Here is an 11,174-nt window from a genome sequence, read left to right on the forward strand (position 1 = left end):
AGGTACAGAGATGGGAACTGACTTGTCCACCAGGTCAGAGGCAGAGCCAGGCAGACAACCCGGGTCTCCTGAGTCCCACTCCAGTGTTCTTTCCACTGGATCACACTGCCTGCCACTGTCAATTTTCATGACGGCAGGAACTAGTCATGACTAGAGGCATTGGTATTGTATTTCCATGTACATTCTATTGCTGGAAGCAGTCCTTTCATTTCCATATTTTCTTATATGCCACATATAGGGAAACATGATATGGGGCAGATCTTTAATTGGATTAAAGCAGCAGAGCTCCAATAAAGTCAATTGAGCTACGCTGATTTACTACAGCTGAGGTGCTGGCCTGATATCTTTCCTGTGTGGCTTATTTAGACTTTTCTTCTTTTGTGACTGCCTGCTTAAGATCAGAGGGGGCCTGCTTAAGATGTTCTTCTTACATTCTGGATGATTTTCTAAAAAAGCGATGCTCTATGAAATAGTTTGGGGAAATTCTATGGCTAGGTTTATGCAGGAGGTAAGACTAGATGATTGCAGTGGTCCCTGCTGGCCTTGGAATTTATTAATCTGTGATAAAATTTGCCAAGTCTGCCACAGCTCCTGGTCATCAACATTCTCAACTTCAGCTGCACTTTGTATATGAGCTATAAAGCATTTGGGGTTGGAAGTTTAGGCCATTTGGTTTTGTCCTAATAGACAACTCGGAGTAGACCTATGAAAGGAGAATACAGAAGAGTGGAAAGGATTTACATTTACCTGTGAAGCTCATGATTCAGGAAAAGTAATGTGCCAAATGAGAACAAATCTGTATTTCCCCATTACACTGGGTTGTGTGTATTATATGGTCATGGTTTTCTCAGTTGCAGGAGAAAGTCCTCCACCTGGTGGGAAGCCTTGCTCACAGCTTGTTTCAATGTATGTCTGCATGAAAGCAATATACGAGCTCTAAAGAGCTAGATGGCGTTGTTATTATTGTTTTGATTGTTATAGAACTACAAAGTGAGACAAAAACTGGGCTTTTCCTGCATTTAATGTAAAATTCATTTGTTTTCTCTTTTAACAAAAAAACAGACAATACTTCTTCACTGTATAGTAATACGGTTTTTTTTACTTTTTTTTTCCTCAGTCATTTCTTTTAAAACAATTGGGAGCTACTACATTTTTTATGTGTTGAATTAAGCATAATTTCTTTTCTTTAAAGTACATGATGCTAGTTGTCCATTATTCCCCCCTCCCCCCCCCACAAATGACATTGAGAAACGTTCTTTGAAATGTCCACTAAGAACCCTCACAGCACTGAATTCTTTTTTAAGTCTGCCCTTAGGAACACTACTCACCTGCTGAACTCCCCTTTGAGCCATCTCTGGTGGCTTATAAAAGCAGATAGCAGTGTAATCCAGATAAGGCCCATAAGAAATTTTCTCTAGGTTGTGGATAGCTGTCTCACCTCTCTGGCCAGACAGAACTAAGACTCCTGTGAAATCTCATTGTCAGTCAACCTAGCTAATGGTAAGAGACGTCAGAGGCTCCTCTCCCTCAGAGGGGATTGAAGAGGTTTCTACTACACAATAATGAGGGTTTCTTTTTCAGGGCCACAGTACTAGAACACTGAATAAAGCTGTTGCTATTTCTGGCTGAGTAGCCCATAACATCATGTTAGATAGGGAAGTTCACTAATAGACAAAGGGTTAGATCCATAAACATACAGAGGCATCTAACTGCCCAATAGGAGCCTCAGTTCAACATTTAGGCACCACTGACATCTTCAAAACCATCCCTCAGCTACTGCTAATGTTACTGGTATATAAAGTATCTTAGGTGATTAAGTTTCTGCTAGAGGACATGCACAAAGCTGCCTAAGTCCTGATACTGCCCCACAACTAAGGAGCTGCTTGGAGCTCCCACTCGTGCTTAAGGCATGGCAGGATTTTCAGACTAGGCGTTCCCCTGCCTATCACCCCAGCGGGGCCTGATCTGTTAGGTGTTTTCAAAGCACACCTACAGGATCAGGCCTCACACACAAAACACAGCAGAGGGTGAGCAAGTTGGGAATTCAGCTGGCTGTGTGCATCTACCCAGAATGCCCTGCAGTTCAGGGAACTCAGCTGAGATGCGTGAGACACAGCTTCAAATCCCTGCTCCGGTTGCTATTTAATTATTTATACAAAGTGGAACAGCTCCAACAGGAGAAAATGGAGGGAACCACACCCAGAATAGCCAATAGGAAGTAAGAGAACAGAGTGTAAGTTTCTGCTCCAAATCAGGTAGGGCAGGAATTTGAATCTCCCGCATTCCAGCTGAGTGCCATAGCCACAGGGCTATTGGCTACAATGGGAGGATTTGGGTGACTCTCTCTCTTTTTATTGCAAGGAAGGGCTGGCCTGCCTTAGGCATATAACTCCAGGCAAGCATGTATAACACCAACAGACCCTGGTGGGGGGGAATTGAACTTAAGACCTCTGCAGCTAAGTGCATGAGCTCTACCACATGAGCTAAAAGCCAACTAGCTTTTTTGTGTGTGTGTGTGTATATATATATATATATATATATAAAAGCTAGTTGGCTTTTAGCTCATGTGGTAGAGCTCATGCACTTAGCTGCAGAGGTATATATATCCCTCTCCCTATTGCCACTAAACGGGACAGAACTCCACACCCAGGAGATGTGTGGGTTACACGTGCACAGCTCAGAATTCTGAGCCCAGATAGGTGCTTCCCTCCAGCGCATCAGTCAGGTGCCTGCGGTCTAGATCAACAGAGTTAGGTGCCTAAGGACCTTTGTGAATCTGGGCCATAAGCCTCACCCCTTTCCTCTGCTTTTCACTCCTAGCTAGCTGAGAGAGCTGCCCACTCAACATGCGGACTTCTAAGGATCCCTTTCTTAGGTGACTAACCCTCCCCAGGTATTGTCCTGAAAGCCTGGACTGAGGCTTCTACCAGATGGCAAAGTGCCTAGAAGTTGGGTGTTGCCACACATAAGTCTCTTTGTGGCTCAAGCCCAAAACGACTGCAGACTGTAAAACAACAAGAGCTTTAAAGTAACTCTATTAAGGCAGTTTCTGAGCACAGAGTTTGAACAAGCATCTGCTGGAGGCAAAGTCTAAATGGTGAGTTGATCAACACCCAGAGAATTATAATTAAATGTAATCAAAGAAAACATGATATTTCAAATGAGAAACATGTTGGCACTGTGTTTACTTACATGTTCCTTGGTGGACTAATATTGTAAAGACTTCCCAGTCACAACAGGTATATTACAAATTATCACTCCACTACTATTCTATTGGGTCAACTCTATGGGTGGAAACTTGGACAAGGAAAAGGGAAGTTAATTCTCCAGCAGCGTGTGGAAGGGTGCTGGACGGCACATGTAGCTTTCCAAAGTCCCATAAAACAGGGAATCTGCTGCATGGAGGTGACAGATAAACTCCTGACCAAATCTTCTCTCTCATGAGTGTATGGTCACAGCAGTCAGGCAACTGAGGGGCATAAAGGAAACATGATATCATAAATTTTAGAGAATTCCATATTTAAAATCCTAGGAAATTGGCTCCTTTTGGATTAATTTGAAATTTCAAATACAAGTGGCTTTTCTGTGGTTTGGGACATTTTCGGAGGAACTACTCCGAACTTTCAAAAAATCAGGCCCTGAAAAGGTATCTCAGGTTGGGTGTCCAAAATCACTTTTGATCATTTAAGCCAGTGGTCCCCATACTTTTAGTCTGGTGGGGGCCAGACAAAGGACCGTGGCGGCAGTTGAGCATCTGCCAAAATGCTGCCGAAATTCAGCGGCCTCTCAGCGTAACCGCCTTTGGATGACGTCGCTTGTTGGCAGCAAGTGGCATCATCCAGTGGCATCGCCACGGAATGCTCGACCACCAGCCAGGATGCGGGCGCATTTAGATGCCTCCATGGGTGCCATGGCTTCCAGGTTTCTATGGAACCCGCGGGCACCACTTTGGGGACCCCTGATTTAAGCCACAGTGGACAGTCCACTGCTAGAACGTTTACTGTTATTTGAACATACCCAACACACTAATCCTGTTTTACAATAAAACTCAGTGTCTGAAGAGAGATGTGACTGCAGCTGTTCACTTAGCTGAGTTTGCATAGTTCAGAGAAAAACAATTTACATTGTTTCATAAGATCTCTTCAACAATATGTACTATCAAAAGTGCAGTGTAAGTTTCTGAGAACTCTGGACGTTGCACAAGTGCTATTTATTCTGTTACAAGACGATTCCGAGTAGTAAGAACTCCAGCCACTCTTTGAATGATATGAACATAAACTGTTTGACTCATTTCTTTTTTTCAGCTTTAGTTTGTTTTTTGTTTTTTTTTAAATACTTCATATGTTGCTAAGACTTTCTGAAGATTTTACTTCAGGGTAGTATTCTTCTAGGTCTGCTCATCATCCAGGCTGCTCTCACTCTTGATGCTAAAGTGACATACCATTCACAGTAGATTGGTTTAGAAGATCTGCACAATCAGCCCTCTTTTGCTGCATATTTTGCTCAGCTGTGAAATAGTTAACATTTCCCTTTCAGTCAACATCTGTGGGCTTTAGAGTTATGCTCCTTTGAAACAACTAAAAGTTGTTCATCAGGAAAACATTGCCTCACCTGTTTCTGGTTCACATTTTGAAGGTCATCTTCGTAAATAAGGACTAGAGAGTCTTTAAAAATGAAAATATGGGGTGAGATTCTGTGCTGTGCCACTAAGAGTATGTCTACACAGCAGCGGGGAGGTGTAATTCCCAGCTCGGGTAGATGTACATGCACTAGCTCTACTCAAGCTAGAGCCTAAAAATAGCAGTGTGACCACTTAGCAGCACAGGCTAGCTGCCCACGTATAGATCTAGGGGGTCAGGAGGCTCGTACTTGGGTGGCTGACTCACACAGCGATGGCTATAATGCTGGCTCGAGCAGCGTTAGCATGTGTGTACATCTGCCAAGTTTGGTGTTAGGAACTAGGACATAGGCAGTCTGGCCTACCGGTCGGAGCAGGAGTCAGGTCTAGTGGGCAGAGCAGGGGTCCAGGTCAGCTCAGCTTCTCCCGCCGACATAGCTTCCACCTCTCATGAAGGTGGAGTAATTAACATTGGGAGAGCTCTTGCCTGCCAGCTTAGAGTGTCTTCACCAGACACACTACAGTGGCAGAGCTGCATCAGAGCAGCTGTGTCACTGTAGAGCTTTTAGACTAGCCCTCAGAAATTCACGAATCAAGAGCTGACGTAAACTTGTAATATTAGCCTGGAAACAAGCTATCAAAATCATAATGGCAGCATTTTACACCCACTCTGCCGTCACTTTGCACAAGTGTAAATGATTACACCAGGTGCAAGGCTGCAGAGAATGAGGCTTATTGTCACTTTTTTTTAGAGAAGGCCATTTCTGTGTGTTACAGTGTTGGGGATACAACCCTAAGTTTTGCAACTAGGGAGTGTTGAGCTCTTTAGCTTCAGCAGTCATTGTAGTGCTATGCAATAGCTTTTTTAATAAAGAAGCAAGACATGAAAAATAGGAAGTGAAATTGTAAAATCACCAGAATTGAGGTTTTCATGCGTCACTATAAATTTTTGGAAACGGTCCAGTTGCATGAATAATTCTGTGAAATGTCACAGCACTGGCTTGGGAAGGGGTTGAGTGTCCAGTTTTAACTTCTAGAACTGCCTGACTTGAGAATTTTTGATTTCTCAACCTGGCTACTGGGAGGCATAATTCCCACACTTCAGTGTCTGAGGGTGTAGGTCTAGAACCCAGGACTGTGGGAACCCTGGACCTCTGACATTGCCACTCAAGGAGGTAGGTAAAGCATTAGCTCTCTAAACATGGAAGGTCAGGCCACCCTCAGGCTGTGTTACTATGGCCACCTGCTGCCTAAGCCAGGAAGTGAGGTTGGTGAGCTGTCTAAGGGTATGTCTACACTACGGGATTATTCTGATTTTACAGAAACCGGTATTTGGAAACAGATTGTATAAAGTCGAGTGCACGTGGCCACACTAAGCACATTAATTTGGCGGTGTGCGTCCATGTACCGAGGCTAGTCTCGATTTCTGGAGCGTTATACAGTGGGTAGCTATCCCATAGCTATCCCATAGTTCCCGCAGTTTTCCCCACCCATTGGAATTCTGGGTTGAGATCACAATGCTTGATGGGGCAAAAACAGTGATTCTGGGTAAATGTCGTCAGGCAATCCTCCCTCCATGAAAGCAATGGCAGACAATCATTTTGCGCCCTTTTCCCTGGATTGCCCTGGCAGACACCATAGCACGGCAACCATGGAGTCCGTTCAGACTTTTTTCACTGTCACCATATGTCTACTGGATGCTGCTGACAGACACGGTACTGCAGTGCTACACAGCAGCATTCACTTGCATTTGCAAGTTACAAGAGACAGTTACCAGTCATATGATCTGTAAAGTGGCTAAATAAAGCATTACTATATAGACACACAGACGCTTATGCAGCATGCGCATGTGAATACCCTTCAGACTTCTTCAGATGGAATACACACTTCTTCATCTTCGAAGAAGTGGGTAAGAACCCATTAGTTCATGCTGCAAAATGCCTGCAAAACGTCTGTTAGTCTATAAGGTGCCACAGGATTCTTTGTTGCTTTTACCAGTCATATTGTACCATCTGCTGCTTTGCAAATTGGCAATGACGGTTACCAGTCCTATTGTACCGTCTGCTGCTGTCATGGGTGCTCCTGGCTGGCCTTGGTGAGGTTGGCCGGGGATGCATGGACAAAAATGGGAATGACTCCCCAGGTCATTCTCTTCTTTACGTTTTGTCTAAAGGTAGAGTCAGTCCTGCCTAGAATATCAGGCAAGCCTACTAAAGAACCAGAGAGGCAAATGGCCGCTCCGGGTCAGAGCCCCAGACATCCCGCAGGAATGATGAGCTGCATGCCATTCTAGGGGGTGCCCCTGCAACAACCCCACCCATTGCTTCCCTCCTCCCCACCCCTCCTGGGCTACTGTGGCAGTTATCCCCCGATTTGTGTGATGAAATAATAAAGAATCCAGGAATAAGAAACAACACTGACTTTATTGAGATAAAATGGGGGGGAGGCAGCCTCCAGCTGCTATGATATTCCAGGCAGGACTGAATCTCCAGGAGACAAAGCTTAAAGAAGGGAATGATCGGGAGTCATTCCCATTTTTGCGCAGGTGCCCTCGGCCGACCTCACCGAGGCCAGCCAGGAGTACTCATGGGATGATGACGATGGGTACCAGTCCTATTGCACCATCTGCTATCAGGAAGGGAAGGCAATGGAATACTGCTGTGTAACACTGCAGCACTGCGTCTGCCAGCAGCATCTAGTAGACATACGGTGACATTGAAAAAAGGCAAGAAATGATTTTTTTCCCTTTTCTTTCACGGCGGGGGAAGGGTGTAAATTGACGACATATACCCTGAACCACCCGGGACAATGTTTTTGACCGTTCAGGCTTTGAGAGCTCAGCCAAGAATGCTCCTACCTTGCCCCTGCTCTGTGTCTGATCCTTGTCTCTCTCCAGTTCCTTCTCTTTCATCTTGCTCCTGACCATTGGCTACCAGTTCTGGTTCTGTCTTCTGACTCCAACTGCAGCTCAAGCCTGGGCTCTGGCATTTGGTATCTGATCCTGTCTCTGATCCTCAGCTTAGGTTCCTGGTCCTGGCTCTGCCTCTACTGTCTGGCTCTGATCCCCACTTCAGTTCCCTGACCTGGACCCCTGCTCTGCCCACTAGACCTGACTCCTGCGCCGACCGGTAGGCCAGACTGCCTATGTCCTGGTTCCTAACACCAAGCTTGGGCAGATGTACACACGTGCTAATGCTGCTCGAGCCAGCATTATAGCCATCGCTGCATGGGTCAGCCACCCAAGTATGAGCCTCCTGACCCCCTAGATCTATACATGGGCAGCTAGCCTGTGCTGCTAGGTGGTCACACTGCTATTTTTAGGCTCTAGCTTAAGTAGAGCTAGTGCATGTACATCTACCCGAGCTGGGAATTACACCTCCCCGCTGCTGTGTAGACATACTCTTAGTGGCACAGCACAGAATCTCGCTCCATATTTTCATTTTTAAAGACTCTCTAGTCCTTATATTTACGAAGATGACCTTCAAAATGTGAACCAGAAACAGGTGAGGCAATGTCTTCCTGATGAACGACTTTTAGTTGTTTCAAAGGAGCCTAAATCTAAAGCCCAATGATGTTGACTGAAAAGGAAATGTTAACTATTTCACAGCTGAGCAAAATATGCAGCAAAAGAGGGCTGATTGTGCAGATCTTCTAAATCTATCTACTGTGTATGTTTTTTTAAACTAAAGCTGAAAAAAAGAAATCAGTCAAACAGTTTATGCAACAAAGAATCCTGTGGCACCTTATAGACTAACAGACGTTTTGCAGCATGAGCTTTCGTGGGTGAATACCCACTTCTTCAGATGCAAGTGAAGTTTATGGTTATGCAAACAGTTTATGTTCATATCATTCAAAGAGTGGCTGGAGTTCTTACTACATGGAATCGTCTTGTAAGAGAATAAACAGCACTTGTGCAACGTCCAGAGTTCTCAGAAACTTACATTTCACTTTTGATAGCACATATTGTTGAAGAGATCTTGTGAAACAATGTAACTTGTTTTTCTCTGAAGATGCAAACTCAGCTAAGTGAACAGCTGCAGTCACATCTCTCTTCAGACACTGAGTTTTATTGTAAAATAGGATTAGTGTGTTGGGTATGTTCAAATAACAGTAAACGTTCTAGTAGTGGACTGTCCACTGTGGCCTAAATGATGAAAAGTGATTTTGGGCACCCAACCTGAGATACATTTTCAGTGCCTGATTTTTCAGAAAGTGCGGAGTACTCCCTCCGAAAATGTCCCAAACCACAGAAAAGCCACTTGTATTTGAAATGTCAAATTAATCCAAAAGCAGCCAGTTTCCTAGGATTTTAAATATGGAATTCTCTAAAATTTAAGATAACGTGTTTCCTTTATGCCCCTCAGTTTCCTGACTGCTGTGACCATACACTCATGAAAGAGAAGATTCGGTCAGGAGTTTATCTGTCACCTCCATGCAGCAGATTCCCTGTTGTATGGGTCTTTGGAAAGCTACATGTGCCATCCAGCACCCTTCCACACGCTGCTGGAGAATTAACTTCCCTTTTCCTTGTCCAGGTTTCCACCCATAGAGCTGACCCAATAGAATAGTAGTGGAGTGATAATTTGTAATATGCCTATTGTTACTGGGAAGTCTTTACAACATTAGTCCACCAAGGAGCATGCAAGTAAACACAGTGCCAACATGTTTCTTATTTGAAAAATCACATTTTCTTTGATTCAATTTAATTATAATTTTCTGGGTGTTGATCAACTCACTGTTTCAGGATTTTGCCTCCAGCAGCTGTTTGTTCAAACTCTGAGCTCAGGAACTGCCTTAATAGATGTACTTAAAAGCTCTTCTTTCTTTCCACACCATTCCACAGCAGTTATTATATCAATTCTGGGTGTGCACACTTGTCTCCTTGTGTCAGCAATGCACGTCCTCACCAGGAGCACTTGTATTGATTGTGTTATCAGTGTGGGGCATTGTGGTATGGCTCCTGACAGCAGGTAACAGTCGACACAAGCAATGCAGTGTCTACACTGACACTGAATCAATCTGATTACATCAACCGTCACTCTATGCTGCTGAGGGAGGTGGTGTTACTCCTACTAACTCGCCATAGGCCTTGTCTACACTACAAGACTATTTCGAATCAACTTAGTTCGAATTTGTGGATTCGACCTTATGAAGTCGAATTTGTGTATCCATACTAAATACACTAATTCGAATTTCTGAGTCCACATTCACGGGGCCAGCGTCGACTTTGGAAGCGGTGCACTGTGGGAAGCTATCCCACAGTTCCCGCAGTCCCCACTGCCCATTGGAATGCTGGGTAGAGCCCCCAATGCCTGCTGGGGGGAGAAATGTGTCGAGGGTGGTTTTGGGTAAGTGTCGTCATTGAACCGTCAATCACAACCTCCCTCCCTCCCTCCTTGAAAGCGCCTGCGGGCAATCTGTTCGTGCACTTTTCTGGTCAGTGACAGTGCGGACGCCACAGCACTGCAAGCATGGAGCCCACTGCGATCATCGCCGTTTTCTCCTCCTCGCACTTTATCGTCCACCTCTTCCACAGTCAGCTGCTGAGAAATTGGGCTACTTTTCAATGGTGCTGCAAGCACTGGGGGACCATAGGGGATGTTTTACAAACATCAACGTTGGGTGGCCGGGCAAGGTTCATGATGCGTGTGTTTTCAGGAACTGTGGGCTGCTCAGATGCCTGCAGGAAGGTAGTTTCTTCCCGGACCACGAAATAACTGTTGTGGATGTGCAGATGCCTATAGTCATCCTCGGGGACCCAGCCTGCCCGCTAATGCACTTGCTCATGAAGCCCTATACAGGCGCCTGGGACAGCGACAAGGAACTCTTCAAATACCAGCGAGCAGCGAGCAGCGTGACCTGTGACTGTTCAGTTTCTTTACAGAGAAGCTGAACCTGCCCCTGTTTCTTTACCCAGTTACTGTTGACTCTCCTCTTCGGTTACATACCCCGTTCACCCCGTTACCCCCACTTCCAGCACACGTGTAAAAATAAAATACATGTCCCATTATTACTTAACAAAGGTTTCTTTATTCATGACTTTTCGTGAAAGGGTTGAAACTGGGACGCAGGCTGTGCTGGGTAGGGTGTGTGGTGATGTAAAGACCGCCTCTAAACTCAAGGAATGACAGGCTCCTGCTCCTAGAGCAGTCCGCAGTGCCGGAATGCTTCTTTCAATGGAGCCTGCCATCCCTCTTTATGGAATTCTGTGTGCGGGCGGATATGTGACCTTGTGGTGGAGGAGGACGGATACAGATTCCTCAGCTGCGTGACTCAGCGGTCCAGGACAAGGACCGCTGTATAAGATCTGTAACCGCCCTCCCCCGCTGCAAAGTCACATCTCCCCCGCCCACACAGATCCTGGAAACCACCTCCAAAAACCGACCAGGGTGCCTACTGACTGCACCGTGTGTGTGACTCGCTGCTGATCCTGCCCCCGTGTCTGTACCCTGGGAAAGGTGACTGTCCTATGCAATTAACCAACCCCTTCCCCACGCCCCCCATTCAAACACAGTCTTCTTTGAAAAAACAGAACGGAAACAGTAATTAACAGCAA

The sequence above is a fragment of the Mauremys reevesii genome, linkage group 1 (assembly GCF_016161935.1).
Source record: "Mauremys reevesii isolate NIE-2019 linkage group 1, ASM1616193v1, whole genome shotgun sequence".
In the NCBI taxonomy this organism is placed as follows: domain Eukaryota; kingdom Metazoa; phylum Chordata; order Testudines; family Geoemydidae; genus Mauremys; species Mauremys reevesii.